At 39.5% G+C, this 14,068-nt stretch overlaps 1 protein-coding gene across 1 annotated transcript in view; it reads left to right on the forward strand.

Moving 5' to 3' along the window:
- The first annotated feature begins 678 nt into the window (after positions 1 to 678).
- The window catches only part of gjc1 (gap junction protein gamma 1), a 59,923-nt gene continuing 46,533 nt past the window's right edge, over positions 679 to 14,068 (forward strand). The window contains exon 1 of the mRNA XM_084743618.1: positions 679 to 1,367. The gene's annotated coding sequence lies outside the window, so the exon portion shown is untranslated. The remainder of the gene's footprint in view (positions 1,368 to 14,068) is intronic.

Raw genomic sequence — 14,068 nt, forward strand, 5'->3', positions numbered from 1 at the left:
TCTTCTCAAATCGCCTTCTGGTTATATTAAAAATATCTCTTTAAAAAAATCCCATTAAAAATTTTTTTTCTCTTCTTGCTGTCTAAGTATATAGAACATTTAATTGATCATTTAATTTAAAGAGGTGACTGTACAAATGTTCTTCATTCATTTTATGTTATTCTACATTTATGTTTTTTTCTTCATCTTCCTTTTTTCTTCTTGCTTACATTACGCACCTATGATGTTATTTATTTATAATTATTGGTCTTTAATCTGTTGTTTTTGTTGTTGTTTTTTCCTTTATGGAAATTATGCACAAGGATTGGTGGGATGAGGAGGCGGGTCATGGATCATCAAGGACACCAGTGACTGTATTGGCCTCTTTTTGGGGGGAGAAATGCCACTGTGTTATTCCTGTATTATCAAATAATAAAAATAATATTTTAAAAATCTTATTAAACCTGATGATGCCATTATTAGCGGTAGCACAGACACTACAGGCGTCAACAGGAATCCTCTGAGAATTTAATAGTGCACAGATAAAAATGACAAACACAGAGTGAAGGGTTGGTTTAAAATAGGCTTCATTTTTTTCAGGCAGATGTTTGTGGACCCAGGATGTGTGACCTGTCGGGTGCGCGCACTGTCAAAGCCGTGTACGCGCATCATCGTGCTCTCCAGCAGCTCCCCTGCAGAGACGGGTCGCCGAGCTTCAGTCAGAGGATCCAGCTGTCATTCAGCCGCTGTCAGACGGTGTGTGTGTGTGTGTCTGTGCGTGTGGCTGATAAATACGAGACACCGCTGGATGAAGGTGGACCTCCGGCGATCAACAGTGTCCACTCCTCCTCCAGCTGCGGAGAGGACGGAAGAGATGAGGGACCAGAGAGACAAAACCGGAGACAACTGGCACATGTGAGCGGTATTTACTAGCACATTCTCGAGCCCAGTCTCAAAGATATGAACCAATTAGCTCTCCGGATTTGGTTTTAATCAGCCGATGCAACTGTTGTTGGCAGCGGAGCAGCTTCGGTCCTTGCCAACATGACCAGACCATTGTCTAGCATCGCTGTAACGGAACGGGCCCGCAGGAATTTTGGCACAGGTTTTACGCAGCAGACCACATAGTTTAATCGACGTTCCTCGACCGAAGACAGAGCAGCGTGGCGGGCATGGACTCACAATGCGTCCACATCTCGTGGTGATGCTGCTATGAGATCAAATTAAAGAAGCCATCAGTGAAACACGCTGCTGGTTCCTCCCGACAAGTGGAGCAACATCATCAACGGCGGGTTCAAGTTTGGACCTCACCAAGTCCAACACGACCTTCCCCTCCCACAAACAGGATCATCTTATATCTTAAAGCATCTTCACAGACTCGCAGAGCGGTAAGAATGAATTTGTCTATTTATTCCCACCATAGTAAAGATATTTATTTCCATCTTTGTTCCTCATGTGGCTCATTTGTAACCCAATGGAAGCCCTGCTGAGAGTGAATGTCGGGGCTCATGGACGCACCATGTGGCACCAGAACGCACAGGCGACGGTTGCATCTTTGTGCTTCATTTTTTTATTTAATTTCCTCTGGATTTGATCATTTTTTTTGTGCATGTGTAACACGTTGGTCAAGGCCAACCTGTGAGCAACAAGAGAACTTCTCTAGAGAAAAAAAACGTGCTTTCTGAAAGCAGATGCTACCGGCGCGTCTAATTGACAAAATCTGCTAATTTGGAGCCCATATGCCCTCCAGTCCGCTTCAAATTAAACACAATTTGATCTTTTTAAAGACACGATGGGTAAGTTTTTGAGACGGAGCCACAGTGTATCAGAATCTTTTGTTCTCAAACCATTTGAACAGGAACATGGTGTAGATGGGCGGTGCAGGGATTCTCCTGCAGGAGCTGTTCATATTAGTGGAAGTACATGCAGACTCTGTAATGACTTTATTGGCAGACTCTTGAGATTAATTAATAATGAATATGTTTCATCACCAGAGTTGCTTTTTTTCTGAGTTTTGGGGCTTTTGTAGTGATTTGTAGGCTGGAATACAGCGTGCAGGCTCACATTAACAAAAATATAAAGCTGAATTATTTAAAAATAGGATGATGGACGTGCCAATTCCAGCAGCACTGATTATTATAATCACACAACTTCCTTGCTTATTAAACTAAATAGTTGGCAGAAGAATAGAACAATACCACATTTCTAATAATTATCATTCCAGGTTTAAATAATTGCTTAATTAAGCTTAAAATATCAATCATAATCCTATTAACTGGTACATAAATTTGAATAAATTTTCATTGTGCATTAATCTGCAGATTATTGTCATGATTAATTGATCAGTTGTGTAGTCTATAAAATGCCAAGAATTGTGAGAAAGTGCTCATCACAATTTCACAGAGCCCAAAGTAACGTCATCTTCAGTTTGCTGAAACGATTAATCATAATCAAAACGATCAGGAATAATTTTCTTTCAGTTGATTAATCAACCACTGTGCAGCTTCACCCAGAGGTGTTCTCTGGTCACAGGTGCTTTACTCGATGAATCCAAATTGTCATAACATTATAATGAAGTGCTGTAGTGCTGCAGAGATGTCATGGCCTACAGATGTTCTCCAGGTGTAAGAAAACCTGTTTGTTTGATAAAGACCCCAACAAATTTCACAACATCGTGATTTTAATAGTTGTGAATCATATTGCAATCACAGTGTCTGTCAGAATAATCACAATATGATTATTGTTTTACTTATTGTGCAGCCCGAGTCCTAATTTAAATAATCATACATTCTAGAGGGGCTAGGAAGTACGGGATAATGTACAGTTAGCTGGTCATATTGCAAAATGGACTTCTTCAGGAAATACTCAATTCTGGTTGATCAATTACGGCATTCGAAGGTCTGTGCGGGATAATGCACTGTGAGCAGATCATTATTGCAAAATAAACCCTGTCATGGTGATGCAGGACCTCTACGCTCACTGTACATTATCCCTTACATGGTAAATAGATCTATATTTTGATGTTATGAAATTGCTTTGGGTGTAAAAAAACAAAACAAAACTGAAAGCTGAAAAATGAAACTAAAGATCTGCATCATAATGTATAATGTAATTTTCATTTTGTTGAAATTAGGGCTCAACCGATGCGGGATCTTTGGGGTTGATGCCATGACCAGTATTAGGGAGTAAGAATATTGAGCTATTGATATATCTGCCAAAAATGCATGTATTAATGCAGCGTGAAATGTGATTCTCAAGAATATATATGGATCAAAATGTTAGTCAGTTCTTTCACAGTTTTTTTTGAACATTTTCCCTGAACTGCCTCAAAATGTGTCCTACTGTGTGCTGTAAAGAAAATTAAGAAAACTTAAACTTAGGTGATACACAGATAACACGAGAGAGACTTATTTTCATTGTCAGTTGCTTATTTTCAGATGAAATTATACATAATACTATTCTTTTCTTCATGACTTGTCAGACTTGTTGGACTTTTTCAATACATGCGACTCAAACTCTGCTTTCATCCTTTTAAAACTGTTGAAAATTAAACCAACTTAAGATGAGCGATGATTATCTCCCCTAAAAAATGCTGCTTATAAAAATAAAAAATAAAAACAATCTGCATTATGTTCATATCAACGTATACTGGACAGCATCTACATCGATATGGATTTTAGGTGATACAGCTGTGACAGTATGAGCTGTGATAATATCAGCAAACCCCTATATCAGTCTGTCTCTAGTACAAATGGATTTAATAAAATTAATACTGAAAAAAGTTCAGAAACCAGTATTGAAGTCAAGGTATCACTTCTGATTGTAGTATTTTTGAAGACATTGCTATGATGGCTGTTACAGTAGCTTGTTCTTGTCAGAGGTGCTTATATGTGAAATGTTGTTGTGAGGATGAGGGTTGATATGTGCTTCTGTTGCATATAAAACTGGCTCATTTACCCATGATGCTCTGGCTCTAAAAGCCTTTTACAACAGGATGTGCTAACTGTTGCTCTGACAGCCCCCCCTTTACACACATCTGCTGATGCAGTGATTATCTCATCATTTCTGAAGTCGATATATCCAAAGAAACACTCCCACCTCTGCGAGCGGTTAACCTGCGGAGCAACCGGCGCCCGGCATTATTCGCCATGATGAGAAACCGTTTCATTGTGCAGGACGCCTTTGAAATATGCCACACGGGTTTCTGTGCGGAGCATTTGTCAACGCCACAGCAGCAGTGGCTCAATCATGAGCCGCCGTAATGAGTTTGAGAAAATCCTCGCAATATGTAAAGTCTTTGTGATGGATTGGAAAAGTGCCAACAGAAGGAGCTCCATACTGGTGAATGATGCTCAGTTTCTGCATAACGTATGGATGCTATGTATTTATTCAGAATTTATTCTTTGGCACGCTGCCAGTAGAAGCATATCTACCTCCATTTGCCCTCCGTTCCTTCTTCTTTATTTCCATCCTGTAAGTGCACTTTTGGCATTTCACAGCCTCACATGCTGTAGGTGTAATGAACATTTCTGTATGTGAAATTATTTCTGCAAGGCACTCCGTCTCTGTCGTCCGATAACCCTCCCGCCTTATTACCCCGGCGTCTCCCCCGAGACCATTATTTCACTCCTCGTGGATCGGAGGAGAAACTTGTACCAATATGGGAGGGGGGGGGGGTCGACCCATGGGCGCTCCAGCTCTGAGAGAGAGATGAGGAGCAGATTCTGTGTGGCAGCAACAAAATGCCCCATCACTTCAGTTAGCATCATGACGGACGTGCTCCTGTACTCTTTTCATTTAAAATAAAAGAAATAATTTTTCTGTGTTATTACACTCTTGGAGACCAAAGGAAACCTCATGACTTTGCAGATATTAGTGATAAATTGTTCACTGATGTTTGTAAAATGATCAGAGGACGTCCTAGAAAAATCTGAGAGCTGTTATATTGCCTCTCGGCTGGTTAGTGACTTTATGGATGAAATATCCAACAGTATAATATAAAAACAGAAACATTTGTAGCTGTGAGTCCTCAGCGATTCAAAAAGAGCCCGCCCAAAAATGTCTCTGTGATAAGTAGAGAGAAGAGCAACGCTGACAAAGCTAATCCGGAAAGTATTGTCACTCTAGGATTTCGCTGGCTTTTTTGGGGATTGCTGTGGCTTTAAATGCCTGATTTCACAGCAGCTTTTCTAAAAATTGTGATGCGTGTTGTGATGTTTTTCGTGTTTTTCTGTCACGACATTGTGGGAGCATTTGAAAACTGCAAAAACGTTGCCGTGCCGAAAAGGCTCAGGATTACGAAAGATCTAATTAAATATGTTTAAGTGGAGTAAAAAGCACAGTTTTCCCTCCATTATATTTGAGAGAAGGCAGACATCTCCACGGCTGATACCACTTCTCCACATAAAAATCTCTGCAACTCACACCAAAACAATCTAGAGTGATAAACAGCCCTACATGTACGAACTGTCCCTTTAAATACGTGAGTGAATACATTCCACCACATAATAAACACAGAGCTTTATGATACTTTGACTTAAATACTGTACGATTGAGTTCTTAATGACTTATGATTCATGGAAAATCAATACTGCCATTTATTATTTATTATTCGGTTCTTCTTGCAATTTACAGTTAAAAGCTAGAATAATACTCCTGGGGGTTGTAATCAATAATGATCTATTGAATTAAAAGCACAGCTGATTTGCTTGCAACCTTTCAAGAGCAGAATGCATCAAGAGAGCATCAAGGTTTTATCTGGCATTTAACTTTATATGTAGAAATATATAGATGAAAACATTAGGGGTGCCTGTTAAACCCCAGAGATGGTTCTGGGTAGAACCATTAGATCATAGAAGGATTCTGGTTCATAAGGGGTACTGGTTGAACTCTATGAAAGGGTTCCAAGGGAACATGGGGACAAGTTTAAGAACCCTTTATGGTTCTGGTTTTATATCTTTATTTCTCAGAATGTAGCTAACATGCTGTCTATGGAGGAAAACCTCATATAACCTCATTTAAAACGATCCCTTTAATGTCATATTAAACTGCAGTGTTTGTTTCTAGCCAGTTCAGATAACATCAGCGTGAAGCTCCGCCTCTCTCAGCCAGATGTTCATCATACAGTAACATACAGTATTCACCAGCAGCAGCAGCATCAGTCACAGATGATGGTTTTCCCTCATTTCCACCATAAAATCCTTTAATCTCTAAACATCAGAATATTGTGTGTATCAAATTCTCTACCTTTATGCTTTTATTAAAATGTTTTTTATGATAATCACTTGCAATTAAATCAGGCGTTTACAATTACCATAATTGTCAAGTGAAATGTCTGCGGGATGTGTTTAAGTCAATTACATGCTTTATGGGCAGCTATTTTGAATAATTGGAGTAATTCACTTCCTGTTTTTCCCAGTTCTCCCCTTCAGAATGTGTGATGTGGAGCCAGTACAGTAAGAGGTAAATTTTATGCTTTTAGCCACTACATCAAAAACATACCCACTTAAATGAGGAGCAGGTATTTGTGCTGCACAAACACCGTCGACATGGTAAACGACCAGCATCTCAAAAAACTACATATGTGTGGTTACTGCCAGGCTTGGGGAGTAAAGGATTACATGTAATGGGATGACATAATTAGGATACAAATAAATAGTAACAGTAATCCATTACAGTTCCAGAAAAAAGACATAACCAGATCCATTTGGTAAAATTATTATTATTAGCAGGGTTGTGATTTTAAAATACATTTTAAGATGACGAACAGCATACTACCAAGCACAGTGCTCACACATTTCAACACTTCAGGAGTCTCACACACCACTCTGGTGTCAGTAAGACCAGATAATCTTACAGTCAATTCATTATCATGGTCTCCAGTGAAAAACTGCTTCACTGGGCAGAAATTTCAATGTTATTTTGTCATTAAATCAGAGAAGAAGAACAACATCACAGTGCAGTGACAGTTCTGCCTTCAGCTGTGAAAATACTGCTGTCGTCCAAGAACTCACTGTCGAATTTAAAGAAAAATTTACAACTAAGACCAACAGGTGACGTTAGCTACACAGACCAACTGCTAACATTAGCTACAGAGACTAACGGCTAACATTAGCTACACAGACTAACGGCTAACATTAGCTACACAGACTAACGGCTAACATTAGCTACACAGACTATCAGCTAACGTTAGCTACACAGAGTAACGGCTAACATTAGCTACACAGACTAATGGCTAACATTAGCTACACAGACTAACAGCTAACATTAGCTACACAGACCAATGGCTAACATTAGTTACATGGACTAACAGCTAACATTAGCCACACAGAAATCCAGTTAGCTAGCTAACCTCTCAATACGAGTACTGCTACTACTACTACTAGGCTAATACTGCTGTAAAACTGTAGGTGGCGGTGGCGGTTAATGTGAAGTGTGAACAGCATAATTTTACTTAACAAAGAAAACTTGAATGCACAAAATTACTGCTATTAATCTAAACATGCATTTGCACATAACACATAAAGGAAGGAATAGATGGAAAAACAATTAATATCAAACAAAACATTATGTTAGGCTGTTAGGTTGAGGTAATCCAAAAGTAACAGACAGTAATCAAATTACATTACTTTAATATTTTGATACTTGGAATAGGTTACTGACTACATTTATTAACAGGCAATTAGTAACTGTATTTGAGTACATTTTACATACAAAGTAGCCCTCCTAATCCTGGTGACTGCAGTGTTGTTGAGTTGAGGAGGATGATGGGAGATCCTTCACCGCTGCAGCCGCTCCTAACGGGCTTTGTGCAACATGAAATATCAAGGTATTATGTCTATATCTTGTTTAGCAGATGTGAGCACGCTGCCAGCCTTAATCCTCAGAGTGTGGCACACAGAGGGAAAACTGTGTCTTTATGCCTGCCAACTAGTCTGGATTCACTCCGCTTGACGCTGTGTACTCTGCTCTGCGTTTTCTGGTTGCCAGCTCTCGTAAATGACATTAAAGCGAGAGCTGAGGGAAGGTGCTTCGCTTAGTGTGTAATTACCAGGTGATTAGGATTGTTAGAGGTCATCAAATGCACCCGCTTTTACTCCCTAAGTCTACATTTTCTCTTTATTTAAAGTTTGATTCAGCTGCATTGATCGGGCCGTTTGACAGGACGGTATATGTAATTTATGGATTTGGATGTTGCATTGGATGGAACTATTTCTGGAATGAGCAAATGGTAATTTTCTGGGAGAATAGTTTCATCTAGAAGATTGAGTGACTGTAGTGAAATTTGTTCCGTAACGCTGGTATGAAAATAATTGGTGAGGCTACTGAGATGCGTGTCTTTAGATAATTGTGATGATTAAAGCTGGATTGTAATTAAATTGTCATTAAATGTTGAGAATGTGAGCGTCACGGTGTGAGCCATGGATGATAAAGATTTTGACCTTCATGTATTCCCCTAATTTAGTCAGTGGGGATACTGAAGAATCTGTGATATAGCATTTGTACAGATGAGTAGGGCTGCATGTTGGGCAACGTTTACTATCAAAAGAGCCATTTTTGACCAAATTTGTCTGGAGCTGCAAATATTAAATTCTCCATTTTCCTCTGACACTTTTTTTTGCATTCATATCTTGCCACGGGAGACTCGGGACTAGCCATTAGCAAAATTTAGAGGAAAAGGTGCCGAGCAGTAGACATAGACTATGATGCACATTTTATCATATGAAATATCGATATCATATCAACAGCATTTTCTTTTATTCAGTGAATAGGTGATACATTTTTTCCACTGAATAATGTAAGAGTTAATTTAGGTCTACAACAATAATTAATATAAAAAAATGTAAAAATTAATACTCTACAATATATCAATATTATATTGTATATTGTAGACTAGATATGGTGATAGATTTTGGATATTGTTTATGGCATAAGTGTTGTCCTTTCCTGGTTTTGCCGGCTGCATTACAGTTTTAAAGGCTGCATCACCAGACTGTTCTAGCTGTTCTGTTATTTGTTTTACCAACTTAATCATTATACTTATGATTATTCATCAAGAAATCTAATTGGGTTAATATTTTGTAGTAGCACCAGTAATCATCCCTACAACGCTGTCACAATATCAATATTGAAGTATTTGGTATTGATATTACAACAAAACTAATTTTGTCACTTCAGCTGCTTCTGCCCCACAGAGTACACGACACTTCTTCAGGCACAACCTACATGATCAATAATTATCGATATCGATTGATAAGTTTTTCAGCTATATCACCCAGGCCTAGCCATAGGAAGCCACTGAAGGTAGGGAACCGCAGGTTTTCTGTCAGTAAGCTAAGGTAATATGAACAGACTAAAAGAACTGTCAGCACGCTGTGAGACTTAAATTGAGACTTGAATTAAATGAAATTATAATAAGTCTACATCAATTAGTAGATCAATAATTTTGTTTACTCTCTGAATCCATGAAAATATCCTGTTTGTTTTTGTAAAATATGTCAGAGTATCCTTGTTTTCACTCGTTTATTGAACTACTTTGTTGCATAAGTATCAGATTGTTGGTGTCATGTCATGGGGGGAGGAGTTTGTGATGAAAAAGTTTGTAAAAAAATTTGTGTTTCTGAGCTCCTACAGCTTAAAGACAGTCTTAGCTGCTGAAAAGTTGTTTGAGAAATGGTTCATGCATCTTGCAAACGCAGCCAGGACACTGTGCTCAGTATCATCCTCAGAAGCTGAAACTGATCTTTAATATTGATAACAAATGAGCAGAGTTAGAGTCTTATGTTACTCAGAATTATTCAACACATTTTAATCTGTCTGGCATTACACGCCCACCTCCAACTCTCCTGTCCTGAGGTTCACCAGTTCTCATTTGGTCACCCTAGCTACACAGTTAATTGAATTATTATCGAAATTTCCATCTGGCCAAGTGAAATGTTCAAATCACACAAGCTGCAGTTTTTTGTTGTTGTGTACAAAACATCTGCTGCAAAGATAAGCAAACACATGTTTGTTATGTCACAAAATGAAAATTGAAATGCAAAAATGATTATTCACACTAATCGTAAATCTTAATCGTAAGCAGTTTATCTGACAGAATAATCAAAATGTGATTTGAAATGTGAACATCCTTTATGTCCACACCGCCTGATATTTTAGGGGAGATTCCAAATATTACGATGAGCAGGGGAAGGTTGTCTCGTGCTCTCTGTGACTCAGGATGACTCCTCGGGAAAACGAGCCTCACAGTCGGCCTTGACCCTTCGCAAACAGGCGTGCACGTGTCGCCGTGACACCGCAGCAGATCTCTGAGTCTTAAAACAACAACCAAAAAAGACAGAGAAATGTCTGATTTTGTCATGACAAAGGGAATCCTGACCATCATGATTCGATTGCTGCAGCATGAGAACAGTGGTGTATCACTGCAAATGGCACCACAGTACAGTGGAGCCGTATACTTAAACTTCATATTGTTCTGTTTACACACACTAAAGTTGGACTTGAAGTTTATCCATGAGAGTAAATACTCTACTACTGCTAAAATATTCATTAGATGACAACATTTTGGTTTGTCAGACCTTCATCAGGCACATGGGGAGCTTCACAACACTTCCACATATATATACATTATCTGTATACATATAGGAGCTGCCTCAGTCATGCTATCAGCCAATCAGAGGGCTTTCTTAGAGGGTAATTAGGAAAACATTACAGCAGAACTGTACTGTTACCTAAATGGTCTAATAAGGGTCTAACAGTGGCAACAATGCTTTAGTTTACATTACAGTTCTGCTGCAATATATTCCTAATTACACATATATATTATTTATAATTTTTGTCTAATATGATGTAAATTACAGCTTGTTGTGTCTGTAATTAAGTGCAACTCCCATCATGAGTTCCCAGAACAAAGTGACGTCTGTACATTTTCGGACCAAAAGTCCAACAAACTGAAAAGTAGAAGTCATTTCTGATGATGTGAAACAGAGAAAAGCAGTAAATCCTGACTTGGAGAAGGTGTAAACGGCCGGGACATGAGGAGAAAAAGATGGAGACAGACAGAGAGAACCCCACTGAGTGTGGATGAAATCAGATGTCACTTCCACCCAGCCTGTACTCATGAAGAGATATGGGCAGTCTAACAAATGAAAACAGTCGTGAGGCTCCTTCCCACCGGGAATGTCACTATAACATAGTAGGATCAGCTTAGACATACACACTGTGAGCCTGGAAACACACACACACACACACACACACACACACACACACACACACGGAGGCACACAGATGTACTGAGCCCTGCACGTACAGAGATGTTTACGCTCCAGTCAGTGTTGAACATGCATATTCAAACTGATATGTCAGACTCATGAATCTGTGCATGCTGACACATTTACATATGAGCTCGGCTGTCGTGGCCCGGGCCGTGATGTGGGGTGACAGGTCTTATGCCACTTCCCTCGGGTCAGCGGAGGGGCGGAGCCACAACGTGACAGGGGTGAAGGCAGAGAAATGCCTTTCATTCAACTGTCAGCCTGCAATGACACAACCTTTCTCTGCGTTTTAGTCACATTCCTGAGCTCAGCGGTGGTGAGGTAACATTTGGGCTGACTCTGTGCTCGTGTGACTCATACCTGTTGTTTCTCGTTTATCTGTGCTTCATCTCATGTTGTCACGGTTGGTTAAATGTAGTCCCAACTTGGATTAATTCAGAATTTAAGTTTGCCAGTGCTGCTCCACCCATATACATGAATTACAGGTATATTCACATACATAACTGAGTCATTTAACTTATAGATGGAAAAATATACACTGCAGCTGACATTTACTTCAAATATTGATTAACAGGCTTTTTTTTTTCTCAGTTAGCTGATTAATCATTTAAATGTAGTGTACTGGGAGAATATCAGTCCCTCAAGGATTTCACACACTTTTCTTGGGATTGTTACAACCCAAAATGCCTGGGTTCATGGCAGCTTTTCCAAAACAATATGATGCATGTTGCAACATTTTTGGTCAGGGTAAGGTCAACTTTGCATAAAAGTTGTGGTGATTAGATGAAATTGCAAGGTTGTGCAGAATTCATGGCGATTGGTTGAATTTGCATTAATCACAACCTCCTGGAGTGACAGTGATATATGACAGCATAAAATGGAAATTCTCAAGTAGAAGGATCTCTAAAATGTACTTATAGGCATAATAGAAGTGTGTGTTGGTGTCTGTATCTGCAGGGATCCTGCCCTCTGCCTGTATTTCTCATTACTTTGTTGTGCTTGTGATGCTTTTCCAACATAAAAGATCTTTTTATTTAACGTTCTGGGAATGAGGCGGTACAATCAGCTATGTTTCTGGTGCTTTTATGAACATCTCAGACAAATCCTTCTGATTCTACATTTAAGTCTGTGGCCTAGTTTGTGAATGTGCTTAATTACATCCCACCAATCTATAAGATTTAACTTAATTGGTCACTTATACAATCATACACAGTACAACATGGCATGTCATCAATCTGGAGACCATGGCATTTAACAAAAACAGTACCGGCACAAACTACAGGTGTACTGTGTGTATTCTGCAACATGTGGGATGCTGCTGTTTTTTAATCAATGGCCACATGGAAGACTTTGCTTTTTAGGAGTGCTTACTCAAAATGTTCATCTTGCATTTTCAGTGTAAATAAAAAGGAATAAAAACTCCATTATTCATAAAACATCATCATTAAAAAACAAAAACAAATACTAGCTAAGCACCATTAACAAAACTGGCAACCTGAGAGGAGGAACTTATGTCAGCTGTGCTTTTTATGGGTTACTAGAACATTGTCAATCATGAAAAAAGAGTTTTGTAATTTTAATATTGCCATATTATAAAGATGTAATTGAAATCAAGTAATCTGTGACTTGTATTTTTTGTAATGTTATTATGTAATCCATTACAACCCACCCCTGGTAGTGGGTCACCTTGCCAGAGCTGCAAACCCCATCAAAACTTTATTAGTCAGAGTTTCATGAGAAAGTTTTAAAGGTTTAAACATTATTTAACAGACCTTTCCAGCCTGGTAAGAACAACATCCTGAAGGAAGGACTTATCACTTACTACACTATAAATATCAGCTTCAGGCTCATAATACAGTTATTGGTTTCAACTTTCAGAGACCCGTGGCAGCCAAAGTTTCGAGTATTTAAAGTTTTCACTCTCCCGTCGTGTTCAGCCATGTGACTCTTTAATCCGCTGAAACACTATCAACAGAGGTGCAGTGAAGGAGGACGCAGGGATGTCATTACACACACAGAGTCACCTTCATTATCTGAACAAACACACACGAGTGATCAGCAGAGCGCCGCTGACACTGTGGAGAACATATTAGAATCCATAAGGAGATCTGTGCCACAGCGCTGCACACGGCGGACGGCATGCGCTGATCCATCCACGAGCGCTCACGCCTGATTGGCCCAGCTGGGGCAGCCATGGTCGGGCGATGTCCCCCTCGCTCTCTATCACTGGCGGAGCTGAGTAGAGCAGCCAGGTTCACGGACCGCGGCCGACACCCTGTCACCGCCTTGCCTGGCACACTCCGCCACACACATAGGCAGGAACACACACACACACACTGATGCACAGAAACATGCAGAAATGTGAGGAAAGCTGGACCACAGAGCAAAGAAAACACTAAATAGTCGATCGCACAGGGGTGTCACGTGAAATCAGATGTGATTCTGGAAGAGAGAAGGATTATTTTGGGGAGTATTTTTGTTTCCCATGTAGTAATGATTCACTGTAACAACAACCAAATGCTCATATTACTCCCATTTCATCAGTGCTGTGTCAGCTGTTGCAGACCCTCCACCCTCTCCCCCTCCTCCCTGCCGCTGCAAAAAGTCATGACCTCCGTCACTGGGTCACAAAGCTAATTATTTAGATCATGATAAATGCATACAAGGGTTCTTTGCTGTGCACAAAGGAATTTGTGGTTTTGTTTTGTTTTTTTACGACACTCATTGTAGGATTAGCTGTACGATTTGTTATATTTAGTAAAACATTTTTTGTAACCCTGTCTGTAAAGGTCATGCCTGTAATATATTATAACCAG

The sequence above is a fragment of the Lutjanus erythropterus genome, chromosome 19 (assembly GCF_056507025.1).
Source record: "Lutjanus erythropterus isolate fLutEry1 chromosome 19, fLutEry1.hap2, whole genome shotgun sequence".
Taxonomy (NCBI): domain Eukaryota; kingdom Metazoa; phylum Chordata; class Actinopteri; order Lutjaniformes; family Lutjanidae; genus Lutjanus; species Lutjanus erythropterus.